This window comes from Sapajus apella, unplaced genomic scaffold (assembly GCF_009761245.1).
Source record: "Sapajus apella isolate SASKATOON/1434 unplaced genomic scaffold, GSC_monkey_1.0 scaffold14, whole genome shotgun sequence".
In the NCBI taxonomy this organism is placed as follows: Eukaryota; Metazoa; Chordata; class Mammalia; order Primates; family Cebidae; genus Sapajus; species Sapajus apella.
The window spans coordinates 8,198,371-8,210,452 of record NW_022436954.1 but is presented as its reverse complement, the minus strand read 5'-3'; the positions used below and the strand labels follow the sequence as shown (position 1 = coordinate 8,210,452).

General features: G+C 44.0%; 1 protein-coding gene and 1 non-coding gene across 2 annotated transcripts in view; one reads left to right on the top strand and one right to left on the bottom strand.

Annotated features, from left to right (window-relative positions):
* SLC3A2 (solute carrier family 3 member 2) overlaps positions 1-12,082 on the top strand; it is a 38,996-nt gene that overhangs the window by 12,285 nt on the left and 14,629 nt on the right. The gene's annotated exons all lie outside the window — the stretch shown is intronic.
* On the bottom strand, positions 11,354-11,454 carry LOC116555229. Its single transcript, XR_004270432.1, has one exon. It is a non-coding gene; the product is annotated as a small nucleolar RNA U13 (small nucleolar RNA).

The window sequence follows — 12,082 nt, the reverse complement described above, 5'->3', positions numbered from 1 at the left end:
CCATGCCCAGCTAATTTTTTTGTGTTTTTAGTAGAGACGGGGTTTCACCATGTTGACCGGGATGGTCTCGATCTCTTGACCTCGTGATCCACCCGCCTCGGCCTCCCAAAGTGCTGGGATTACAGGCTTGAGCCACCGCGCCCGGCACATCTCCTCCCTTTTTAGCTAAGAGGGCGAGAGCGATCATTCGGTTGTCTCTCTGAAATTTTCTCCTGCATCTGTAGACTAAAACCAGACAGAATAAACAGACACCTGCTAAAACAAAATTAGCAATTGTGGATCCTCCAAGAGTTTTTTGTTTTTTTTTTTTTGAGACGGAGTTTCGCTGTTGTTGCCCAGACTGGAGTGCAATGGCACGATCTCGGCTCACCGCAACCTCCGCCTCCTGGGTTCAAGCAATTCTCCTGCCTCAGCCTCCCGAGTAGCTGGGACTACAGGCACGCACCATCGTGCCCAGCTAATTTTTGTATTTTTAGTAGAGACGAGGTTTCACCTTGTTGACCAGGATGGTCTCGATCTCTTGACCTCGTGATCCTCCCGCCTCGGCCTCCCAAAGTGCTAGGATTATAGGCGTGAGCCACCGTGCCCAGCCCCTCCAAGAGTTTTAACCCACTTGATAGGATTGAGGCCGGAAAGTTCATCTGTAGCTCATTCCAATATATCAGCTGCAGGTAAAACATTTAAATGAATCTGTGAGGCCTGAAAAATCTGTTCCTTTAATTTGGGAATGTCCAGTGTTAAACTGTCCTCATTCCCTAGTGTCTCCTTACTTTTTCCCAATGATGTTCATTAGAATTATAAGTATGGGAGGTAATACAATAATCAGATGTGTTCCAGTCACAATTCAACTGTAATCTGTGTTCTCAGCTCATTATTCGATCTCCCATCCAAATTACAGTCTGTCGGGGATCATTAATTTGATTTGCCAATTTTTGATCCAGTCTTGTTTGAGAATTCCAAAGCCTAGAAGAATTTTTCTGCCAAAGATCCACATAGTGAGCAGTTTGAACTGAGGTGTGCGGAGCTACTCCTGTAGCTGCAGCAGTAAGCTGTCACGGCTATAATTCCTGTAATAGCAATTAGTATAAATATGAATCATTTTGATTGATCTAACACTCCTTTTGGTACCTCTGATAATATGTACTGAAGGAGAGGCTTCCCATGATCAGTTAAGGTTTGCTGGAATCCACACTCCTTCTCTGGCTCTGACTAGTAGAATACAGCTAGTGCTCGACTTACGACCACGGTCGGGACCACGGACCGGTCGTAACACGACTTGGTCGTAAGTTGAGTAGGCTATATGTACAGTTGAAATGGTGCACATGGAGATGGTAGTGCTGCCGGAAGCTGGTCCGCACTGTCGTATGCCCAGATGGGCAACGTTTGCGCTGCCAGACGCAGAGCAGTCGTGGCTAGCGATTGTGGTCGTAAAGTCGAATGGTCGTAAGTTGCATAGGTGGTAGGTCGATCAATACCTGTACTATTTTCAAGATTAAATGTTGAATCATGCAGGTCAACAATTTACAGTTTTCACAGGTAAGGGTTTGAGTATCAGGTCTAATGCTTACATTTCCTAATACCAACATACAGGTGGCTTAACACAACTTTGAAACGGAATAGTTCTGTTTGGTTTTTTGTGCCAGTCGATCCTTTTCCTTTCCACACTCACATGAGCTGTTGCCATAGCCAATTCCACAGGCTCCGGGTGCTCTGGACCTAAAATGGGTTTAATGAACTTTGGTTTGGGTGGGGCTGTTCCTTTATCTTTACATTTAGTGGGAAAAGGAGATTCTATTCTTTTAGTAGGTTATTTCTAGTTGTTACATTTTCCGTTATTTCTAACAATATTGGTGCATCTACACAAGATACCTGTCTCATACAGTTTTTTTCTTAATTTACCTTTAGGAGCCCAGTCAATAATCGTCCCATATGCATTATCTTGAAGTATGACTGCCCTGTCAGCTACACAGTCTTTCCAAGTAAGAATTTCTAATTGAGGAGACCATTCTGGATTGGTTTTTGGGCAGTGTTTTTCTTTTGGCTTATATTGATTAGTGTACTCAAAAGTTGTGTAACGTCCATAGGGTTGCATCTTATACAGGGTATTTGGTCTAAAGGATATTCCACTGACTGTAGGATAAGGAGGACCAGTTCTGTTATCCCTTGGGATGTATATCAACCAGCTTTGAGGCTTTAGGGTTAAACACCCTGGAGCTTTCCTGAGACAGATAGGGGGAAAACGATATCCAAGAGAGACGTTCATTAACATTCCTTTCTCCTCTGGTTGAGCAGGGCACCGGTTATTAGTAAGACCAGGCATCCAAATGCTATCATTTATGTGAGGAAGGAGACCTAAGCATCTAAGATCACCTCCCCCTTGACTTCCACACTGCATTTCAAGACTGGCACCTCCTTAATTGCCTTCCTATAGCAGGTATGGTGTGGGGGAATCTTTCCAGAAGGCATTGCTTTGGAACCCCCACTCCATGGACCAAGATCCTTTCACATGTAATTTCTAAGGCCAAGGCCTCAGAAATGTAAACCCAAGGCTCTTTCACGTGTAATTTCTAAGGCTGTAAAACCAAGACCCTTTCATATGTAATATCTAGAGTTGTAAGCCTATATAGAGGCAGAGCTTCTCTTTGTTAGGGGAGCTTGGCAGTTAGATAACTATGTTGCCTTGCTCCCGGCTGTCCCTGCTTCATATGTACACCTCTGTAGGTGAATCCATCCAAGTAATAGGTGTAATCAAAGGTGGAAATGGCCCAATATGTATAGTTCTCTTCTGCTGAAACAAGGTTATTACCCCAGCAGTCACAACCATGACTGCTGCCAGAATAAGATTACCTGGTGTCACCTCCATGCGAGTCTCCCTCAGGCTTGCTGTTGCCATCTGTACCAGCCTCTTCATTTGACCCCATGCCAGCAGGTTGGCTTTCTGTGTTGCCTTTGTCCCTGAGACACTCAGCTTGGCTATCTTGCGCCACACCACTCCTGGGCCTGTTCTTTCTCTTCTTGCTCTGTAGTTTGGAGGGGTTCATTGTAGGGGTTCATTGTAAAGCTTTGGCTGCCTGGTAGGTACCCAAATGTGAGGCTGGTTTTCTCCTGGTAAAATACAAGCATAGCCTCTTCCCTAGTTTACAACCTTTCCCAAGTTCCACTGATTGGTGGTGGAATCTTTCCACCATATTGTCTTTCCTTCCTTGGGATTAATTTTGTGTCCAACAAAATGTTTTTTGGCAGCCGTGGACCCTTGGAAACATTCAAAAAATTTAAAGTGATTAATGCCAGTGCTTGAGGAGTAAAATACTCCTTATTGTTGACCCCAGTTTTTGGTTTTGCCAGTTGAGTTTTTAAGGTTCTGTTTGCCGTTTCTACTATTGCTTGTCCCTGGGAGTTACAGGGGATTCCTGTTGTATGAATTATGTTCCATTGTTTGAGGAACTGCTTTAGTGGCTTACTGCAGTATCCTAGCCCATTATCAGTTTTAATTTTTTGTGGAATTCTCATAATCGCAAAGCAAGAAAACAGGTGTTTTTTTTAACATGTGCAGTGCTTTCTCCTGTTTGGCAAGTTGCCCAAATGAAATGAGAGAGTAGCCACAGTAACATGAACATAAGATAATTTTCCAAATGAAGGAACATGAGTAACATCCGTTTGCCAAATTGAATTTGGGTGTAATCCTCTATGATTTACCACTGCCTCTTGAGTGCGCAGTTGAAGAACTTGACATTGAGGGCAATGTTGGGCAATTTGTTTCAACTGTCTCCAAGTTAAAGGAAATATATTTTTTAAACCTGCCGCATTTGTAGTTAATACATAAAATTTTTTGGCTTCTGTAAAAACTGGAGAAACCAGTAAATCTGCCTGTTCGTTTGCTTGAGCTAAAGGTCCAGGTAAACAAGTATGTGTTCGAATATGTATGATATAATAAAATGGAGCTTCTCTGCTTCTGCTTTTTGAAGTGATTCAAATAGCTGTCTTAATTGATCATCCTGAATGTATTTTAACAATGCAGTTTCTACATTTTTTGTAGAATGTACTACATGAGCTGAGTCTGAAACTATGTTAACTGGTTGCTGTATATCTGTAAGGACCGAGATAACTGCTTGTAACTCTGCTCTCTGTGCTGACTGAAAATTTGTTTGGATGACTCTGTGTAAAGGACCTGTGTAAGCTGCTTTTCCATGCTTAGGTGCATCAGTAAAAGTCACAGCGCCCTCTATTGGCTGATCTTGGGTAATTTTAGGTAAAACCCATGGTGGAAGCTTTAGGAACTGAAAAACTTTTGTTTTAGGATAATGATTATCAAGTTCGCACACGAAATCTGCCAAGCTTAATTGCCAGTTGACCGAATTGATGTCAGCTTGTCAAACTTGTTTTTTAGTTAAAGGAACAATTATATTGTCAGGTTCATATTCCAGACAATGAAACAATCCTTGTTCTGCCTTGACTAATGACATTAGCTATTTGATCCAAGTACACAGCAGTTAAGTTTTACTTGTATTGTGAGGTAAGAAGACTCATTCTGCCGGGCGCGGTGGCTCAAGCCTGTAATCCCAGCACTTTGGGAGGCTGAGGCGGGTGGATCACGAGGTCAAGAGATCGAGACCATCCTGGTCAACTTGGTGAAACCCCGTCTCTACTAAAAATACAAAAAATTAGCTGGGCATGGTGGTGTGTGCCTGTAATCCCAGCTACTCAGGAGGCTGAGGCAGGAGAATTGCCTGAACCCGGGAGGCGGAGGTTGCGGTGAGCCGAGATCGCGCCATTGCACTCCAGCCTGGGTAACCAGAGTGAAACTCCGTCTCAAAAAAAAAAAAAAAAAAAAAAAAAAAAAAAAAGAAGACTCATTCTACTAAACTTTCATCTTGAACAATGACTCCTGTTGGAGAATGAGGTGTTGAGAATACAATGAGCTGTAACTGTCAGTGTTAACTCTACCTGGGCTTGCTGTATTTTTTCTTCAATCATTTTTAACTTCTCAGCTGCTTCTTTTGTTAACACTCTTTTACTATTTAAATTTGGATCACCTCTTAAAATTGCAGATAGATTAGACATAAGTACGTAGGAATACTGAGAGGTGGCCTTATCCAATTAATGTCTCCTAACAACTTTTAGAAATCATTTAATGTTTTAAGTTTGTCCTTTCTAATTTCTACCTTGTGAAGGCGTATTTGCCTCTCTTCAACTTGCATTCCCAAATATTTTACTGGTGTTGAGGTTTGAATTTTATCAGGAGCTATAATCAGCCCTGCTTTTTGCACACATTCTTTTAGGCAATTATAACATAAAACCAACTCTTCTCTAGTTTCTGCAGCACATGATATATCATCAACATAGTGAATGATAAAGCATTGAGGAAAGTGCTCGCATCATTTCCCACAAAAGTCTGACACATTGTAGGACTATTTAACATTCCCCGAGGCAAAACCTTCCATTGATAACTCCTAGCTGGCTTTTGGTTGTTTACTGCAGGTATTGTGAAAGCAATCCTGCTTTGCCAGAGGAATTGTAAAGAAACGGTCTTTTAAATCTATGATTATCAAAGGCTATTCCTTTGGGATCACCGCTGATGAAGGCATACCTGGCTGTAATGCTCCCATGGATTGAATTACTGCATTTACTGCTCTCAGGTCAGTCAGCATTCTCCATCCCCCAGATTTTTTTTTTGAATTAGAAACACCGGGGAATTCTAGGGAGAAAATGAAGGTTTTATATGCCCTCTTTCCAGGTGCTCTTGTGCTAATTCATGATAAGCCTCCAATTTATGCTTTGGAAGTGGCCCCGTGGTTTTTCTGTTTTCCATGTTAAAGCAATGGGTTCTGGAGGCTCATCAATATCCGCGATTAAAAATTGTAGCCAATCCCTGCTCTGTCTAATTTTATAGCAGCTTCTATAGGTTGAGTGGTTCCATTTTCATTTTTTCCTAATCCTTTTCCAGGCCAATATCCCGTTTGAGACATAATCTTTTGACTTTGCTTGCTGTTGTTTGGTGGAAAAGAGATTTCAGCCCCCCACTATTGTAAAATGTTTCTCCCCCATAAATTAATGGGAACATCAGTAACCATGGGTTGAAAAGTGCATTGCTGACCTTCAGGTCCCACGCAATGCAAAATTATACAGCTCTGGTGAGCTTCTGGGGTTTTCAACCCCAACTACTTTTGTTTTGGCCAGTGCTCGGGCCATTGACTAGAGCTTATTATAGAAACATCACTCCAGTATCTACCAGACCCTTAAAAGTTTTTTCTTGAATTGTAATATTACAAACTGGCCGATTATCCGTAAGTTTGCTTGCCCAGTGCACTGCTTTTTCTTGAGAATTACCAATTTTCTTCTTTCTTACTGCATCACTGATTCCTACTTTTACATAAGGTAGAAGCAATTCTGTCTCCTGGTTCTGCTTTCCAGGGTGCACTGGAAGTCACTATCAATTGAATTTCTCCCTTTAGATCTGGATGAACAATTCCTATCTGAATCTGCACTCCCTGCAATTTGACACAAGTCCTACCGTATTTTCTGGTAGAGGCCCGCACACTCCTATAGATAAATTTTGTGGTGTGTCCCCTGGGAGAACTGTTATAGGCCGAATGCAACACAGATCTACTGTTGCACTAACTGAGGTAGCAGGAGACAATTTTTTTTTTTTTTTTTTTTTGGGGCCGGGGTTTCGCCTTTTTTACCCAGGCAGGGGTGCAATGGCGCGATCTTGGCTCACCGCAACCTCTGCCTCCCGGGTTCAGGCAATTCTCCTGCCTCAGCCTCCTGAGTAGCTGGGACTACAGGCACGCGCCACCATGCCCAGCTAATTTTTTGTAGTTTTAGTAGAGACGGGGTTTCACCATGTTGACCAGGATGGTCTCGATCTCTTGACCTCGTGATCCACCCGCCTCGGCCTCCCAAAGTGCTGGGATTACAGGCGTGAGCCACCGCGCCCGGCCTAGGAGACAATTTATTTATTTTTTACTTTTTTTTTTTTTTTCTTTAAAGATGGGGTTTCACCGTGATGGCCAGGCTGGTCTTGAACTCCTGACCTCAGGTGATCCACCCACCTCGGCCTCCCAAAGTGCTAGGATTACAGGCGTGAGCCACCGCGCCAGGCCTATTTTTTACTTTTAAAATTTATTTTAATTTAATATTTTTAGAATTTTACAGCACTTTGTCTGTGGTGGCATTTGCTGCACACCACTATAAACTACAGGTGTTGCGACTTCTACTCATTATCCTGTTAATTGTCCTGGCAGCGGAGATCGAACTTCCTGAGTTTGCCACTTAATGAATGGATTTTTACCTTGCCAGGACTGGGAGGAGGTGGCCATTCATGACTATCTCATTTTGGTGCTGTTGGCTCAGTCCGTTTCTGAGTGAATACTGAAGGAGGTTCCTCCAAACTGTGAGGCATTTTAGACATATTTGCATAGATTACCTCATTTTCGTGATGCCCTCCTGAAACTAATCTTTCCGTTTCTCGTTTTTCTGACCTGAAAGATTTTCTATCAAACTCTTCTTCACTATCGTCTTATATACTGATATTTACACTATTCTGAGGAGTTCCTTCAGCCTCCTGACTCTTTACTGAGAGTGCTGATGAGAGTAGTATTTTCAAAAGGTTATAATGCGGCTCTCACCATGGCCCAATCATTCCACACAGTCTTCGGTATAAATTTTCCTTCATCCCGTGCATATTTGAGTTCCAACCAAACTCCTTCCCATATACCAGCATCTAGGGTTCCAATATCCGGGAACCACGGACAGTACTGATCCACTGCCTCAAAGAGAATAATGAGATTTTCCATCCCAATCTTTACACCGCCTTTCTTTAAAAGTTCCCGAATAAGGGCTGGGTGTGGTGGCTCACGCCTGTAATCCAAGCACTTTGGAGGCCAAGGCGGGCGGATCACCTGAGGTCGGGAGTTCAAGACTGGCCTGACCAACATGGTGAAACTCCGTCTTAAAAAAAAAAAAAAGTTCCCGAATAAGACAAAGGTAATTACCATGCTTGCTGTGTGATTTTCCCATTTTGTTATCCTAGAATTTTCCGGGCACACTAGCTCACCGCTAGGCTGACCAAAACACGTTCCCAGGAGTCCCTGGATGAACTGCTTCCTGCAAATGACCACACTCAGGCGTCCCTTCCTCAGGAGCACAGGGAATCCACGTTGAGCGCCAGATGTTGGTAACGAGCCCAAACCTGTACGTGGGTGCCCCGTGTCCCAGCAGTGATGAGGGAGTGAGAAAAATAAAGACAGAGACACAAGAATACAGCATGGGTCCAGGGTCCAGCACTCTGGCGGACCCAGCTCTGGGCTTCATGAGCTTTTATTGGGTGCTTTATCTTGTTAATCTTGCAGGCTGTGGGGAGGGGGGTTGAGGAGGATGATAACCTGAGGAAGAACATGTATCTCCAGCATTCAATAGCAAACATGGTTTTCCTAAGAAATGCTAACTAAAGACACTGAGGTTTTACCACCCATTGTCTATCCAGGTGTTTTGGCAAGAGAGGTCAGCCATAAGGTCTGACCACACACAGTGCATCAAGGGGCTTTTATCTCCCGAGCATCATAGGCCAAGTCTGTGGCGTTCCAGTGATATTTACCCTGTAAGGCCTTCCAGCCTTACCAGCTCCCATCTTCAAACACCTTCCCAAGTCTTGTGAGCAGAGGTTGCATTACTTGCCAGAGTGTTTTGCATAAGCTCCCTTTAGGAGATCCTCGCACAAACTCTATGTTGGGAGGAGTTGTTGGACCAAAGCAATTTTTTCTGCTCTGCAACGAGTGTTCCGTGGTTACAGGGCGCTTTCAGATGCTCTTCACGGTAGGCTTCCTGTTACTGCTGGATCTCTGCTTTTATTTTACTGCACCATAGTTTGGATATGATCTGTGACACAAATCTCAGTGTGTAAAAAGCAAAGCAAGCTTGTAATCATTTAGCTATAAGTAACACAGGTCTGCCCCTGGCCATTTCTTTCCACAAAAATGACATCAAATCTTTCTATTTAGGAATATGTGGGTTTTTTTTTTTTTGTTTTTTGTTTTTTTTTTGGTTATTGTTTATAGAGACAGAGTCACACTGTGTTGCCCAGGCTGGTCTTGACCTCTTGGACTCAAGAGATCTTCCCATGTTGGCTGGGATTGCAGGCAAGAACCACCATGCCCAGCCATTGCAGGTGTTTTTTTGTTGTTGTGGAATTTTTTTTTTTTTTTTTTTTTTTTTGAGATGGAGTCTCGCTCTGTCGCCCAGGCTGAAGTGCAGTGGGATGATCTCGGCTCACTGCAACCTCCCCCTCCCAGGTTCAAGCAATTCTCTTGCCTCAGCCTCCCAAGTAGCTGCGACTACAGGCACACACCACCACACAGGCTAATTTTTGTATTTTTAGTAAGAGATGGGGTTTCACCGTGTTAGCCAGGATGGTCTCAATCTGCTGACCTTGTGATCCGCTCGCCTCAGCCTCCCAAAGAGCTGGGATTACAGGTGTGAGCCACTGCACCTAGCCTTCAGTTTTCTGAAAAAAAAATTTGTTGGCTGAGTGCAGTGGCTCACGCCTCTAATGCTAGCACTTTGGGAGGCAGATCACTTGAACCCAGGAGTTCGAGACCAGCCTGGACAACATGGCAAAACCCTGTGTCTAACAAAAAGTACAAAAATTAGCCAGGCATGGTTGCGTGCTCCTGTAGTACCAGCTGTTCAGGAGGCTGAGGTGAGAGGATTGCTGAAGCTGAGGAAGTTGAGGCTGCAATGAGCGGAGATGGCACCAGTGTGCTCCAGCCTGGGTAAGAGTGAGATCCTGTCTCCAAACAAAAAACAAAAAAACACAGCAGAATTTGGGCTCAAGTAATTCTCTTACCTTGGCCTTGCAAAGTGCTGGGAGTACTGGGTGTGAGTCGCCACGTCCGGCCAGCTAATTAAAATCAGACTTTTCTTTGTAGAGACACGGGGTCTTGCTATGTTGTTCTATTTGGTCTTAAACTTCTGGGCTCTAATGATTCTCCCATTCATTTTGGCCTCCCAGAATTACAGTCATGAGGCATGACACCTGGCCTGACTCATCAGTTATTTATTTATTCACTTTTAATTTTTGTTTTAATTCTTGTAGTCAAGATCTAGCTCTGTTGCCCAGGCTAGAGTGCAGTGGTGCAGTCATGACTCGCTGTAGCCTCAACCTCCTGGACTCAGGTGGTCCCTCCCACCTCAGCTTCCCAAGTAGCTGGGACCACAGGTGCTTGCACCATGCCCAGTTAATTTTTTGAGACAGAGTCTCACTTTGTTGCCCAGGCTGGAGTACAGTGGCGTGATCTCGGCTCACTGCAACCTCTGCTGCCCTGGTTCAAGCGATTCTCCTGGCTCGGCCTCCTGAGTAGCTGGGATTATAGGCACCTGTCACTGTGCCAGCTAGTTTTTATATTTTTAGTAGAGACAGGGTTTCACCATCTTCATCAGGCTGGATTTGAACTCCTGGCCTCGTGATTTGCCCATCTTGGCCTCCCAAAGGGCTGGGATTACAGGCATGATCCACTGTGCCTGGCCAATATATATATGTATATATATTTTGAGAAGGAGTCTCACTCTGTCACCCAGGCTGGAGTGCAGTGGTGTGATCTTCTTGGCTCACTGCACCATCCAACTCCTGGGTTCAAGCAATTCTCCTGTCTCAGCCTCACAAGTAGCTGGGATTACAGGCACGTGCCACCATACCCAACTAATTTTTTTGTTTTTTGGTAGAGATGGGGTATAAGAATTCACTCAAGGTGGTGGCAAAAATATTAAAGGAAAGATATTAGAGAAAGTTACAGAATATAGTCTTAAACTCTTTTAGAAGGCCTAAAGGTTTTTTCTATATTTCTTGGCTGAAAGTGGCCAGTCTGTTTGCAGGACCAGAGAGATTAAGGCGCAAATATAAAGGAACGTGAGTAATTTATCTGGCTAGCCTGTTTACTCAATATAGTCTTAAAACTAACCTTTAAGCTGGAGGGCCCTCTCAGGAGGAAGTTACCCAAAGATATTACCCATTAATGTTATTTGTTTGAAGCATCAGAACCTGTTTTTTTTTTTTTTTTTCTTTTGGACAGTTTCGCTCTTGTTGCCCAGGCTGGAGTACAATGGCGCGATCTCGGCTCACTGCAACCTCCACCTCCCGGATGCAAGTGATTCCCCTGCCTCAGCCTCCTAAGTAGCTGGGATTACAGGCGTGCGCCACCATGCCCAGCTAACTTTGTATTTTTAGTAGAGACGAGGTTTCGCCATGTTGGCCAGGCTGGTCTGGAACTCCTGACCTCAAGTGATCTGCCCGTCTTAGCCTTCCAAAGTTCTAGGATTACAGGTGTGAGCCACTGCGTCCACCTATTTTTAATTTTCACATCAGCTCGATAATGTGTCAGCATCATAACAAAGTTTAAGAGAGGCACATATTACACGTGCATGTGAACACCCAAACATGCTTGTGAACTACGAAAGGATCCTTTCAGTCATCTTTGAATGGATTTTTTTTTTTTTTTTTTTTTTTTGAGACGGAGTTTCGCTCTTGTTACCCAGGCTGGAGTGCAATGGCGCGATCTCGGCTCACCGCAACCTCCGCCTCCTGGGTTCAGGCAATTCTCCTGCCTCAGCCTCCTGAGTAGCTGGGATCACAGGCACGCGCCACCATGCCCAGCTAATTTTTTGTATTTTTAGTAGAGACGGGGTTTCACCATGTTGATCAGGATGGTCTCGATCTCTTGACCTCGTGATCCACCCACCTCGGCCTCCCAAAGTGCTGGGATTACAGGCTTGAGCCACCGTGCCCGGCCTGAATGGATTTTTAATATAAATTGAACTGTATTTGAATATTTCGATGGTTTCTTTTTTTAGTACTTACAAGCAGCCATTACTTGTTCAATATTCCAAATGTGGTTTTGTATTCTTTGCTTACAGTTTGAGCTAAGAAAAGGGAAAGGGGCTTTCCTGAGTTGCATGTCTTTCCTTCTCTTTCTCTTTTTTTTTTTTTTTTTTGAGACGGAGTTTCGCTCTTGTTACCCAGGCTGGAGGGCAATGGCGCGATCTCAGCTCACCGCAACCTCCGCCTCCTGGGTTCAGGCAATTCTTCTGC